Source organism: Nyctereutes procyonoides, unplaced genomic scaffold, assembly GCF_905146905.1.
Source record: "Nyctereutes procyonoides isolate TBG_1078 unplaced genomic scaffold, NYPRO_anot_genome, whole genome shotgun sequence".
NCBI lineage: Eukaryota > Metazoa > Chordata > Mammalia > Carnivora > Canidae > Nyctereutes > Nyctereutes procyonoides.
The window spans coordinates 11226639-11242324 of NW_026575020.1; positions in this window are offsets into that span (position 1 = coordinate 11226639).

Below are 15686 nucleotides of genomic sequence, written 5' to 3' on the forward strand. Positions count from 1 at the left end.
TTGATTTCACAGAGGGTCAACATGAACCCACAAGTATTTAATTTATAATGTGACTACTATGCATCAGACTCACAGGTTATACAGATGAACACAGTGATTGACTCTGATGAGCACAGGAACTTGAGAAAAAGCCAGACCTATAGACTGTTACTGTAAGTGCAATGCAATGAGTAGAAAGTTAAGGCCTATGTGGTGTGTTTAGAGTGCGGAGCATCCTTAGCTAAATTTGGGTGCCTTAGGTAGGTTTCTTGGAAACACACATTTACTCATGAAAAATAAGTAAGGCTTAGCCACATAAAGAAATTGAGGGAAGAGCATCAACTATAAAGTAGGCAAAGCTACAGTCTGTGTTATTGTCCAAGCATGATGTGTGAAGTCTTTGCAGAATGACTGGGAACTTAGCTGAAGAATGAAGAGTGTGTCTTAGAAGGGGTTTATGCTAATGTTAAAGCATTTGGACTTGATTCTGCAAGTCATGAGAGAACCCTCAAAGCATTTTAAGACGGAAAGTGATCTACCGTTACAAATTCTTCTTATTTTTACATATATGTCTTGAAATGGTTTATTTGGGTAAACCACTGCTTCTAATCTGCTATTTACATTTGCACATTGAGAGATTTTTTTATGAAAAAGTACATGTAAATTATATGAGACCAGGGATATAAACGCAACTACTCTGAAAACATTTTGCAAATACTGCTGTGGACTATTTTAACGCATATATGTTTACACTGAAATCCAGATTCCTAAATGTTAACCTCTTTCTGAGTGTTGGAAATGATTTCATCACTGGCAAACACATAGCTCATTTACTGAGGCTTACATTTTACTGACACTGGCTTAACAAGGCACTAGAGGCTTTAGTTTACATTTCTCCCTAAAATGCTGTTAGAATTATGCAGATCTGTTCCTGACGCTGCTGTTGCTCTACCTAATTATTTTTTGCATATTCATTTGAGTGTTTTGATTCATTTTCTTCAACATATTCTCTGACTTCAAAATGTTTTTAGGTCCCTGTACACATTTGCGATATTTATCCCCATGAGATTCGAAACTGTGGTAACTAGCTACCTTTTATGAGGTGGCTTAGGAATTAAAAACAAACATACAAACCTTTTTTAAAAAGATTTAATCCCAGTGTAGTTAATATACAGGGATTATATTAGTTTCAGGCATGCAATATAGGGATTCAACAATCTCACACATCACCCAGTGTTCATCACAGGTGCACTCCTTAATCCCTTTTGAGAGTTTTTGATGCTCTACGTTTATAGGTTATATTGGTGGCATCCTCAGTATCCTCTCAAGTGTGTTCCTAAAGAAGAGGATGATGAAAATCTAGCCTACTTCTTCCTCTTCCAGCCTGCTTTTCTCTTCTTATTCATCCCCTGCCAGCCCTTTTCCCATATTCTTTTGAGTAGTAAAAGGAAGAATGATCCAAACTTTTCCTCTATTCTGTTTCTACACACATTCTACTATTTGTTCCCATTTTCACTGAAGGCCATCTCATCAGAGAAGGAAGATATTTTAACTGATCTCAGACAGTGAATGAATGGCAACGTAAAATCATCCCTCTTCTAGGCAATATCTTCAGAACAAGATCTGAATAATAATAATAAGATAATCATCATCAGAATAACAAAAGCAACAACCACTACCAGAGATTGAGCAATGTTATGACTTACACGTGACTTACATAAACTATCTCATTTAATTTTTGCGGAATCTTATGAAGCTGTCATTAATGTTACCTCCAATTTACAGAGAAGAAAATTCAGAGTGAATATATTTTCCCAGAACAGACAGCTAGTAAGTGAAAGAGTCAGTATTCATCCCCAATCTCTCTTTTAAACCTGTTTTGTGAACCCCACTCTATGTCTGCTCTGCAATCCATACTTGCAGACATTCATTGATTCATCAGGAGGTAATAACAGATAGCCTACCATTAGTAGACCCTGTGTTAAAAACTGCACAGGATACCAACAGGAGTCAAAACTGCATTCTGTTCTCAGGAATCATACATTTTTGTATACAGATAAGTACAATACAAGATAGAAGAAGAAAACACCCTAACAGCATCATGTAGACTATGTGTTGCCAAAGTTCCAAGGAACAGGAGATGTCCCAATTGGATGATTGGAAGGGCTCTAAATGTGCAGCCTCATTAATATTCAGAAAAATGCAAACTGAAACTAGAATTTAACTACAGTCTAATAAGTGTTGAAGATGTTGAGCAAAAAAGAGTTTTGTAGAAGCAATTTTTCATAATCTGGAAAAATTTAAGGCATACATACCCTAGAATGCAATAGTATCTCTCTTAGGATATCCCTGAGAAGTACTCTTGTAAAACTGTACTGGGAAAGACATACAAGTATGTTCACAGAAGCATTGTTTGTAATAAACTAAATTTTCACAACCTAAATGTGCATCAATAATAGACCTGATAAATACAAAACAAAACAACAATGTGATGTAGCCATGCTATAGGGTACTATATAGTAATTAAAATGAATGCACTATAACTGCATGCTTTAACATCAGTGTATCTCACAAAAAAATATTCAGTACCAAAGAAGCAAACCACAAAATAACATACAGAATGATTCCAGCTGTATAAAATTTTAAAAGAGGCAAAATTAAGCTATTTTTAAGGATGTATACATACGTGTTAAACCATAAATAAAAGCAGGAGAATATTTCTTGAGAAGAGGTCAGGCCATTAATGGTCCCTATTCCAGATGATATGCACAGAGAGTTTACATACAATGAATACTATTTTGTCTCTTAATAGAGGTGGTAGATACATGAGTGGGTTCCAGTTAGTCTTTATGCTTTACAAGTCTCATTTATATTGTCTACATGTTATAAATATCAGTCTATATGCAAGGAATTTTCAAATACATATAATTTTCAAAGTAGGACTGCAAAAAGCTGTGATGGAAATGTTGTATATGTTAGCATGAGAAAATAGGGCTTTAGAATTATGGAGAAGGGTAGGAAGTGTATCATAGACAAAGTGTTATATGACCGGTTACTCCCAATGTAGGCTGTGGTCATAATACAATATGGAATGAGTCATCCTAATCGTTGTGTAAATGAAGTCCCTAAATAATTAATATGTGTGTATTTGGGGGCTTAGCAGAAAGGAAACACATGCATGAACATGAACTGTTGTGAAGAATCATTCCTGGAGATAATTGTGGGTAATCTAAAGCATAAAACTGAAAATCAACAAAATCAGATGTTTTTGTAAAAATATCTGCCTGTTGTAGGAGTGCCTAAAAATGTGCCTGTGATGCCGCAATACCTATGTAACAGAGACAACAGTGGAAGATGTGATGGACATGAGCCCATTTGAAGACAACCAGGCCCAAAATGTATTAATGATCTAAAAACATATGTTATGCCAATATTTATTATATAAAGCAAGGTGGTTAGATAGCATCATGAGACCAGACTAGATAAATATCATGACACAGAGCATGCAGGCCTTCCTTGAGAAAAAATCCACAGTAAAGCCAAGAGAGGAAAACAAAGAGGGCTCATTCCTTTAATGTTTAGATATAGAAATGGTGGGAAATGTATGTTGCTCCAGTGGAAACTGAAATTCTTGCATTCCCATGGCTGCAAAAGACTCAGGGCCAGAAGCAATCCAGAGCTCACAAATCTTAAATGCTTTCAAGGATCAGAGGAAAAAAAGCAGTGGTAGGAAATGTAATTAAGTAAAGAGAGTTCACATCACATGCAGGCACTCAGGATCAAATTTAGAGAATGAGTAAAGTGAATTTGCTTCCTGAATTCAGCCTTTAGACCACCAGACTGGGACTCTTGATGGCCAGTTGCCTTAGATAAGACAAGAGAACTGCCTGCAGTCCTACACCCAAGTAATACCATAATACTATGTATGTTTTATTCTCCAACCTCATTCACACTCTTTTCATTATGGTAGCGCATTACCCTTTTCTCAGTACTATGCTGTCAATGGAGAGTGGTTGGGGGTGGAGTAGATAGAATGACTTGTATTGTCTGTCCCTGAGTTTGGTAGAATTTAGGTTTTTTATTTTAAAAGTAATATCAATTCATTTCAAAAGCACACAAACCTAAATTAACATACAGGTGTGGACTTTTAAATCTCATGAAATAAATGAGGTCATTGTATTCAGCACATTCTTGACATTTTAATGAAGCATATTAACAAAAATTATGTTCTGAAGTCATTACACTGAGCTATTATTCTCAGTTACACTAGGCCATCACTGAATCTGAAGGAAAAACACCTAATAAAATTATGTTATGGTAATATTATCAATAATGACATAATTATAGTGACATTAATGACAATATGAGGGACTTCATTCTAAAATATCACTACATGGTTGAACAAGTTGAGTGTAAATAAAAAGCCATCATTTGTAGCTCATGAGCAATTCTCTGCTTAATTTTTCATGCTGTAATTTGCAATAAAATGACAATATGGAGACTCATCCTTTATTTGAGAAGAAGAAAGCTGTACTTCCCTTATTATCCATCACTGAAACTATCCATTCCAGGCAATTTGAATTTTCCATTCTCCCAACATTTTCATATCACAGTGAAAATATTAAAGTATTCTACACTTGGACACACTTTAAATAATGTTGTCTTTCAATATTGCCATCCCCAACTATTCTATAATGATAATAACTATTATTATTATTTTATTATTAAATAGATCACCTGAAGGTAGCAGATGTAGTAACTCCAAAACTGAAGAGAATCTAAACTGTGAAGCACCTGATCTTTTACTTCTCAAACAAGTCAAGTGATTAGTTTTATTTCTAAGGATATTCTCCACTAAAATCTAAGGTAGAAGAAGCATTCTTTGCTTCCCCACTTACCAGCTGAAGGGCTCTTGAAGTGGCACTTAAATTCTCTGAAGCTTACTTGAATGATCTGTAACATGGGAAGTTCCTAATGGAAAAGGAATAGCAGAGTGACAGACCAAAAGAAATTATCTAGGGAAGACTGGCTAGCCACATGGACAAATGAGTTAATCTTTTCTAAGGTCATGTACTTAGCTGACCAGACTTAGACTCAATCTTTCCAAAGCCCAGGAATTGATCAAGGATGATGATATACATGGGCAAAGCTTGCAAGACCTGTAATGTTAAATACAGTTCATCACAATTTTATATGGTGGAGGAAAAATAGTTCCCTAAGTACAACATAACTCCTAGAGAGTCTCTGTCAACAGTGTAAATAGCAGTATTCATGCTTTTTAAATGGATCCACACTACAGAATGAGTAAATGCCATGGATTTGCTCACCTTATTAATGTCAAGTAGTATCCAGAAGCTCAGTGGGGTATTATGCTCTCTAATATATATATTCCATCAGAAATTGATCTGTCCTTTGATGGACATCTTCTGGTCACACAGAATTTTCTATACCTGGTCAACCTCAGCTCTTAGAATACATTCAGTAGTATGCTTTGTAAAAAGAAGATATTGCTTCCTTTTTAATATATGAACAATTTTAAAAATATTCAAAAGTAGAGAGAATAGTGGGACACCTGAGTGGCTCAGTGGTTGAGCGTCTGCCTTTGGCTCAGGTCATGATCCTGGGGTCCTGGGATTGAGTTCCACATTGGGCTCCCCACAGGGAGCCTGCTTGTCTCTCTGCCAATGTCTCTGCCTCGCTCTGTGTGTCTCTCATGAATAAATAAATAAAATCTTAAAAAAAAGAATAATAGTAATAACGAACCCCTATATACCTATAGCCCAGCACAAACAATAAACAGCATAGAGATGACCTTGTTTCTTTATAACCTCCTCCATCCTGCTATCTCTTTTAGTAGTCACAATAAACCTGTGTATTACATCCCATCAATGTTTCACTCTCACAAAACAACTGATACCTCCAAAATAATTAAATAGTATTGCAGAGGTCACACCTAATGAGTGAGTGCCAGACCTAGAGGTCAAAGACAGTTCTGTCTGTTCCAGAGTCTTTTCTCTGGTCTGCTTCTGTGTCCTCCATGAAAGTTAGTGGAGTCTAGAGCCATTTAAATTGCCATATCAGTCACAGCACTGCCATAAAATAGATGGCACATTTAAATCGGTAATTTAAAGAAGGTTAATAAAATGACTATTTACAAAAAATTAACGAAGTTCCATGAGTTAGTAAAATCAGAAGGAAGAGTCACTAACCCTAAGCCCACCAAAGGCAATGAGCAGTTATAGGAATCCACATTCAAAATTGCTTGAGAGGAGCTCCTGCATTTAAGGGACATAGCTAATATAAATGAGCCTACAGAGATTAACCAGAACTATCTCACACTCTATTTATTCCTTTATTTAGTTTCTCAACTGCCCAAATCCAATCAAATGCCAGAAGTCAAGGCCACCCATTGATATAATCCACAGACGTCAGCTTCCCAAAGTTCAGAGCATGGTAGAAATGCTGTCTTTGGACAGGACAAATATGATATACAGCACAATTGTCTATCTATACACAGGGAAGATATGGTATATTATTTTGACATAAAGACCCTATTTTTATAAGAAATTTAGGAACCTTGATGAGGAATAAAAAGTGATACTTATATTTCCTTAGAAAAGCCTGCAATTACTAATTACATTGGTAATGTAGATGTAGTTTTTAAGAATTTCTAATACTCATTAAATCAAAATCTGTGTCAGTTTAAGAGCATATTTGCACAGAATACTTAAAGCAGCATGTAAGCACCTACAGAGTAGGTATACTGCAACACATCATATGTACTTAATAAACGTTTGGGATTACATGTGGACATTGAAGAGCCCAGCTGGGCTTGAAAGACCATGCCCATAATATTAGGGTGGACTAAAAGCAGAAATTAACAGCATTGTTCCTTTCCAATTTTACTGGTGAGCCATGGGTAAATATTTATTACAGTGGTCATACTACAAAGGAATTCCTGAAAGAACTTAAGAAACCTTTAAATATACCAGCATGGCCAAGTAATAAGGAACATTAATGCTTCTCTTTTGAAAGAGTCCTTCTGTCCTCATGAAAGTTTGGGGACCCTGTGTGGCATTTAAGGCACCAGTTCTGATGTTCCTTTCCCCATCTTCCTATCACGTGCCTAGTAAGTTCTTGACAAAGGTTAATTTGGACCCCTTCTTCTTCTCTCTTCTTCTCACCTATAAATAGCCCTTGTTTCTGTTTTGCAGAGGCAGAAATAATTTGGAATCTTCACCACCGGCTATTATCTAACAATTTGAGCCTCTAGCACATACTGGAAAGTATTATTTATTGAATGCTGATGATTGCAAAGATATTAGATATCCTAAGTCAGTGTTTGTGTTCAGTCCATCACTACTTTGATAGCCTTCAACTTGTGCTCAGTGCCCAAAAGATGTGGTCCACATATTGTACAACTCTATTTATAAGAGATAACCAGAAGAAGCAAATCTATTGAGACAGTAGGTGAGTGACTACCAGGTGAGATTAGAACATTGGGGAGGTGATGGCTGAGAGTTGTGGGGTTTCATTCTGGGATGATTAAAATGTTCCAGTATCAAGTGGTGGTAACTGCACATTTTTGAATATACTAAAAGCCAGTGAACTTAAAGTGGTTAATTGTATGGTGTATGAATTCTATCTCAGCAATGGTGTTTGAAAGAAAACAAACAGACAAATGAGAATTTTCTGGTAAGTAAGCTTGGGAGCACTCATCACTAAAACACATTGGCAGGATAAATGTTCTGACCAATCCTAAAGTGAAATGCAGGCAGTTAAAGTATGGTTACACTTATCTACACATAGACAGACAGACTTCTGTGTTTATTTCACCTTACTATATCCACCAGCACTTAACTATATCCTAAAACAGTTTCCACTGCTCTTTTCCTAAACATCAGTTTGGGAACTACACATATTTGACAAGAACTTATTTAATTTTCACAGGGGTTATTCACACACACAAAAAAGTTTTTTCTATTTTAGCAGATGAAGTGATTGAAACTCAAAAGGGTTAATAAATTTGTCCAAATTATCACAAATAGCAACAAATGAAAATTGGGTATGAATTAGGTCCCCACACATGTCCATGTGATTGAATGCTATGCAAATATTAAGAATATGATGCAATTCCATATTACTGATATGGAGAGTGCTATAATAAATTTTGGAAGAAATCTAGGCAGTAATATTTGCTTACATAGCATAGATTTATTAAAAAAAGTTGCATAAGTTTCTGTGTGTATTTGTGTGTGTGTATGTGTAAGTATATACACTAAACAGGTGGTAGTGTTACAGAATGATAAAAATTATTTTTAATTTCTGAGTATATTGTACTTTTTCAACAAAATATATGCATTAGTTGTAAACAACAAAATGAGGATAAACAATCCTCTTCTCCTGCTTCCTACACCTTTTTCCTCTTCCTCTTTCCTATAAGGACAAAAAGCATCTTGAAAATCTTTTGTGAGTTAGAGATGTAGCTAGAAATCCCAAATGGTTTTGTTTTTTTGTTTTTTTTAGGAATACAGAGATTTTTGAATTTCCAACCAAATAATTCATATGGACCCTGATTTTGATGTTTTTGTTTTTTAACCTTAAAAACCTCCTCTACCTCCATGGATACAATGAAATCTAGAATATTTACTTTCTTTTTCATAGTTGATAAGTTGCTGCAATATAAAAAGCACAAAGAAATTAGAGTCAAAAAGGCCAGGTGAGATAAATAAGTCAAGCCTCTTCATTTTGGAGATGAGGAAAATAAGGGTGCAGAGAGGTTAAGTAATTTGTCCAAGCTCATACGGTTTGCTGGGGAAAGTAAAGGCTAATCTTTGCCTCCCTCAATTCCCTTCCTAGCCCACTTTCTTCTAAATGACATTATGTCCCCGAAGAAAACTTGATTTGCTGCAAAGTCCTATATGAATTAAAAACATCCACATTTCTTCTGCATGGGCAGAACATGTCAGATGGTACCAAGCAGGTATCTCAAGACCAAAGCTATCAGAGCTGCAAGAATGCACGAGTTGTCCCTCTATCCCAATAAACAGTAGAACAAATGTTTTCAATATTTGCTCTGTGGCAGAACATACCATGCTAATGCACATTGTGCTTTGCCAAGGAGATATTTCTGGGTCCCTTTTCCAATCCTGACCACCGATTGATACAGTTTGGAGCTCAGTTCCATAAAACTCCTTGTTGTAAGCTGTCGCCCCCTTAAGATTTTCCTCCTTGGAATTGTGTTATCAAAAAACAAGAAGGTCAGGAAAGCTGAAGAGGATAATGCCTGGGGGTTTAGGGATTTTACTTTTTATATTCTATCAGTCAAGATCCAATTAAAAAAAGCAGAACTACTGGAATAGATAGGTAGGTAAGTGGATAGATAGATAGATAGATAGATAGATAGATAGATAGATAGAAGTTTTGTTGTAATTATTATTTTTTTTAGCAACCTGTATCCTAGAACTGATCTGATTTTCATAACTAAGCCTCAAAGTTCTTAATGTATTTACAACTGATATGATGTTGGGACGCCTCGGTGGGTCAGTGGTTGAGTGTCTGCCTTTGGATCAGGGCGTGATCCCTGTCCTGGGGTCGAGTCCCACATCGGGCCCCCTGCAAGGAGCCTGCCTCTCCCTCTGTCTATGTCTCTGCCTCTCTGTGTGTGTCTCTTATGAAAAAATAAATAAAATCTTTAAAAAAATAACTGATATGATACAAACTGATACAATTAAATCATATTGTTCTCTTGTTGAACATCAACAGTTTCACAGAACATCTATCTCATACAAGGACACTGTAAAATACAAAATATCAAAACTCCCCCTCTCACTAAATGAGTGACTACTACTTCCTTACCAGGGACAGCTTATCCCTGGTTTTGTATGCCTCCCTGTGGATAAGATTTAAAATATCCAAACATAGCATCGCCTCTGCTTTCTAGTAGCACCCAATTTAGATAAAACTTTTGCTTCCTTATACCCTCCCCCAAATTACTCAACCAGAGTCCAAGTTCTTTAACAGATCTTTCTAATACCCTCTTACTGAGATACCTCCCATTCCTCCATGGTGTATATCCTTGCTCACTACAATGAATAAAAGTAAAGCTTCTTCTGCTGCAGATGTACCTAAGGTCTTTGCCTGAAGAATACACACACACACACACACACACACACACACATATGTACAGACATATATACACACTCATATATATATATATAGACTCATATATATGTATATATATAAACATACACATATAGATATGGAGTTATGACTATATATACACTCCATTTATTTATATTTGTATAAACATATGGAATTATTTTCACTAGAGGGATTTGGCCTTGCATAAGGTGTGAAAGCTAGTTTAACAATCTCTGTAATGCTGCTATCTGCCCATCTGATGCTGGATCTTGAAATGCACAGGGCAGGCGGTTGGGAAAGAAAGATGAATATCAAGTGAGAGAGAGCTGATATAAAGTGAGAACGAGCTGGATCATTGGAGACAGCACTCTAAACTCATGTTTAGCTTACTATAGATACAGATGGCTACATATAGAAATATTTATAGATATATGTCTATATACATTGGTTAGTATACACACAAATATCTTCTGGCCCAATTAGCCCCAAGGGCGGAAAAGCAAAAACACCCCAGTAGCAATGAGGACACCTAGTGTCCAGATCTTGATTTCTAATATCATTCTCTAATGAAAGGACCCAGAACTCCTTTGAGAAATGACTGGTTCTAGGACTGGAGCAGAAAATATACAATGTGAGCCTGAATCATCCTATGGTGTCAGAAAGCAAGAAAATGCTCAAAAAAAAAAAATCGCCTATGATGGGGACGTGTCAGAGAGATATAGGAACCAACTGGAAGAGTTCCTGATAGCTAACACTGAAGAACCTGAGCAATAAAATAAAGTGGCATTGGATTATAGCCCAAAGAATAAAATATTTATGAGTTTATATTGATGCAAGTACATGATTGAACAGAAATAAAAGTAAATAAATGGGGAAAATGGGCAAATTTCTCATGCAGAAGGACTTCAATAATAGATATAGATATTTTACTCTGAAGGAAGTTGAACATGATGACCAATTCCCAAGTGTGAGCTGAGCATGGTGACTTTCCTCCAAAGAATACAGTATAGAAGGGAAAAGAAAAAAGAGCAACTTTATAATAAAGAAACGTGATCAATACTACCTCAAGCCAGGTAATCAAAGATCCCAGGTTGTCTGAGACTGGTCTCTCAAATAGACTGTATGATTTTTAAGATGAGACATAACCCACTCCTTGTTTTAATCCTCTATCCTCAGCAATTTGCAGAGTAGGGTCTACTAAATATTTGTTAAATGAATGATTCATATTTGTTAAATGAATGATTCAATTGTGTGAGTAAATTTACAAAGGAAAGAAATTAAGATTATAGTAGCAGCATTGTTTAATAGAATGATCATAGCTTTGGAGTCAGATGATTCTGTCATTTGGGCCTCAGAGAAGATATTTATCATCTAAAATGAAAATTCATAGCATCTACATGCTGATGACTCACAGTTTGGACATCTAGTAGAGTGGGCAGACTCAACATGTCTAAAATTAAGCTCCAGATGAGTTCCATCCCCCCAATTAAAAAAGCCTTTTATGGGGATGCCTGGAGGACGAAGTAGGTTAAGCATCTGACTCTTGGTTTCAGCTCAGGTCATGATCTCATGGGTTGTGGGATCAAGCCTGGCATCTGGTTTTAGGCTCAGCAGGGAGTCTGCTGGAGAGTCTCTCCAAAGGTTTTACTATGGGCTCCACTGCCTTATAAAATCTGCCATCTCTTTACCCCGTCATTTATCTTTATGTGTCCGTCTTCTACTAGTTTGTCCCTCACTCACTCACTACAGCCACAGTGGCCTGCTACAGAGGATAACAATAACTAACCTAAGTTTTATTACAGATATTGAATGAGATAATACATAAAGAGTATAACCCTGAGCCTGCTTCTGAGAAGCATTTAATAGAAGAGAAGAGCAGTTGCTAAAGCTGTTGTCATCATATTACCATTGTTATGCATCCCAAGAAGGAACATTCAAAGATGGTATATTCATCTTGATCATTAACCATATGACTCAAAATCACTTTCAACTGCTTCTTGAAGTCAAGTTTATCCTCCAAGGTTAAAAAAATTACCATGAATTTATTTCTCAAAAAATTTGCTTCAGACTCTGGAGGGACTTCCAAGATGCAATTTCAAAATTACCTTGTGTTTCAGAAACAACACTCTTTGGTTGGGAAAACCCTCAGTTAATCATATAAGCTTTCATATATATATATATATATATATATATATATATATATATATATATATTTTAATATCAGCTCTATTTATTTTTAATATCAGCTCTATTCCTTCACTTATGCTTTAAAGAACAGAAAGCATCATATATTTTAAATCATACCCAAATAATACCATGAACAGCTAGTAATAAATAAGACTTAAATTTAGATAATGCTTTTATTTTCTTTCTGGTAAGTTTTTCAAAGATGGGAGGAAGTGGAAGCTTTTGTTGTTACTATGGTTTTTGCTGTTTGTTTGCTTTTAAACTTCCCTTTGTGTCCAGGCTTTAGAACTTGCAAAGAAATCCAATACCAGTTTATCCTGCTACATAATGGTAAGCTTGGGAAATGATATCTTTTTTTATATTTTTACCACTGACTTATTTAAAACCAGGGCAAGAATTTATGTCTCTGTGCCTTATGATACTATTTCAAACTTTGAGAGATATTGGGAAATTTCAGCTAATATGATTTGAAGAGAGCTCCTTCCATTTTTGGCCCATTGGTGATAGATCACCAACATGTGTCTCACCCAGTAGCAGTCCTTCAGGTAATGGGTTCTGTTTCTTGACCTGATGACTTCCTATTCCTTTACATGGAGCTATACAAACAGCTCAGGTACTTTTTGATGGCCTCCAAAGACCTAGAGACCTTGAGTTAGAAAGGATTTTGCTCACAACCTCTCCCCTTCTCTTGTGTTAGTTCAAGCTTCTCTCATTCAGAAGCTCAGGTTAAAAACAGACATGAGTGTTCCTGTATGCCCCCTCAGTGCCCAGTTTGTGTGCTGAAATAGCATTATCGCCCATCTCTCTCCACAGGATTTAAGTTCCATAATCTCAGGAATATGTTTTTTTTTTTAATTTTTATTTATTTATGATAGTCACACAGAGAGAGAGAGAGGCAGAGACACAGGCAGAGGGAGAAGCAGGCTCCATGCACCGGAAGCCCGACGTGGGATTCGATCCCGGATCTCCAGGATCGCGCCCTGGGCCAAAGGCAGGCGCTAAACCACTGCGCCACCCAGGGATCCCAGGAATATGTTTTTTTTTTTTAATATTCTTCCTTGATATAAGCCATCATTTCTAGAACAGTAAGTATAGACCAAAGGAATAAATTTTCCCCCTTTGTAGAATATAGGATCTATGTTATTTTACTACTTATCATTTTGGTAAGCCTAATCATGAGTGAAGTCCAAGAAATGATCTTCATTTATAGGTTTTGAAAAAAAAAAACCTTCCAAGAGTCACATGTGTGGGTACTGTATGGCACAAAATGTCAAAGCCTCACAAGAAAAGAAATTAAAGAAAACAATAAAGGACAATGATTACCAAGGGACTTACATAAAATATAGTTACTACAGTCTATTTTAAGCTGATAATTTAACTTCATTTGCACACACAAAAATCTATGCCTCTACCTTTCCCCCAGCATTGTTATTGATGTCCCGATTACATCTAATTATTTTGTGTATTCATTAATATTATAGTTATTTGTAATCCTTTTGTCTTTTAACATTTATACTAGAATTAAAAGTTATTTACTCACAGCCATTACATTAACACAGAATTCTGTATTTGTTTATATATTTACCTTTACCAATGAGCTTTATACTTTCATATGCTACCACAGGATGAGGTCAGGGCTCTACGCCAGAGAGGGTCCACCACCACCACCGGGCATTTTAAGCATTTAACTTACTCTCACCATAGGAGATAGAAAAGTACCCTGAACGGCACACTTGATAATGGAGGGAATGAGAGTTTTTGGACTTGAGCAGGAAGAGATGAGGTGCCTGGATGCTATGAAGAATCTGCATATGCACTGATGAAAAAAATTCAAATATTTAACAACCTTTTCTCTATCCATCATTCTAAATCACTGTACATCACACGGACCAATGAATTTAGTAATACATTTTTTTAAATATTTTTATTTATTTATGATAGTCACACAAAGAGAGAGAGAGAGAAAAAGAGAGAGAGAGGCAGAGACATAGGCAGAGGAAGAAGCAGGCTCCATGCACCGGGAGCCCGACGTGGGATTCGATCCCGGGTCTCCAGGATCGTGCCCTGGGCCAAAGGCAGGCACCAAACCGCTGTGCCACCCAGGGATCCCCTTAGTAATACATTTTTAAATAAAATTGTTTATACAGACAAGGAGCCACCAAAAATATTTGTCCAGGGTCTGCAGAAGGTCATCCTGGCTTATATTAGTCACAAATTATAATCCCAGTGCACAAATAACCATGTCTCCTGCTATACCATACTCATTTTAGATGCAGTGACTTCACAGCCCTTTTTAAAATTGCTTCATGACAGGGATGCTTGGGTGGCTCAGTGGTTGAGCATCTGCCTTTAGCTCAGGTCAGAGTCCTGGGATTGAGGTCCATATCAGGCTCCCCCAGGGAGCCTGCTTCTCCCTCTGCCTATGTCTCTGTCTCTTTCTGTGTCTCTCATGCATAAATAAATAAAATCTTAAAAAAAATGCTTCATGACAGTATGGGAAGTGGATGTACCACAATTTTTGTAACAATCCCCACAATATTCAACATTGTATTTGGTAGCAAATTCATTTGTTTGACCTTCTCATTTTCCCTTCATTAATTTGGTTTTAACTGATAGTCATTTTTTCCTTCATTTGTCTTTTGATTTTTTCTACTTCTTTTATAATTTTTGTCCCTCCATTAATTACTTTGTTGTTTATAATTATAACAAGTATTTAGTTTCAGTCTTTGGCTTTACTCTATGTACTTAAGCTTCTCTTCATGTCAATATTAACAGCCTGATGCTGCTCTGGTTGTCTTTTTTTTTCTTGTTTTACTAACAATTTGCACTAGTTTTACCTCTGACAAATTTTGAGTTTTTGAGAGTTTAATTTTGATTACTACCATAGTGCAACCTATATTTTATTCTACTGGTGAAATTGTAAATTCTTGCCCTTACCTCACAGATGTCCAAGAAATCCCTTCTAAGCTTTGACTAAAGGAAATGCTTACTCTTTTTTAAAACTCATGCTCAGATATCACTTCTATGAGGCTTCCCCACTCTTACTCTCAGGCACAATTATTTCCTCAATATTCTGAAGCTTGTGGTTTATAAAGTTCTCTTTCATTATGTGTCTCTGTCACCTTCTGTAGACTGGGCTTTTGAGGTGTAGGAGGCTGATCTCACCTGTTGGTTGTATCTCTAACATTTAGCACAACTAATAGTACTCCATAGCCTATGGAGTGAATGCCTCCCTTGGTAGCTGTTCCTCAGAAGGAGAAAAAAAAGATTCAAATCTACTTCCCATCCTGATTGCATTCTTTTTTCCTTTACTATTTTCATTTTAATTATAAAATATTTTAATCACCCACAGAAGTACATAAAACAATGCTGCAATC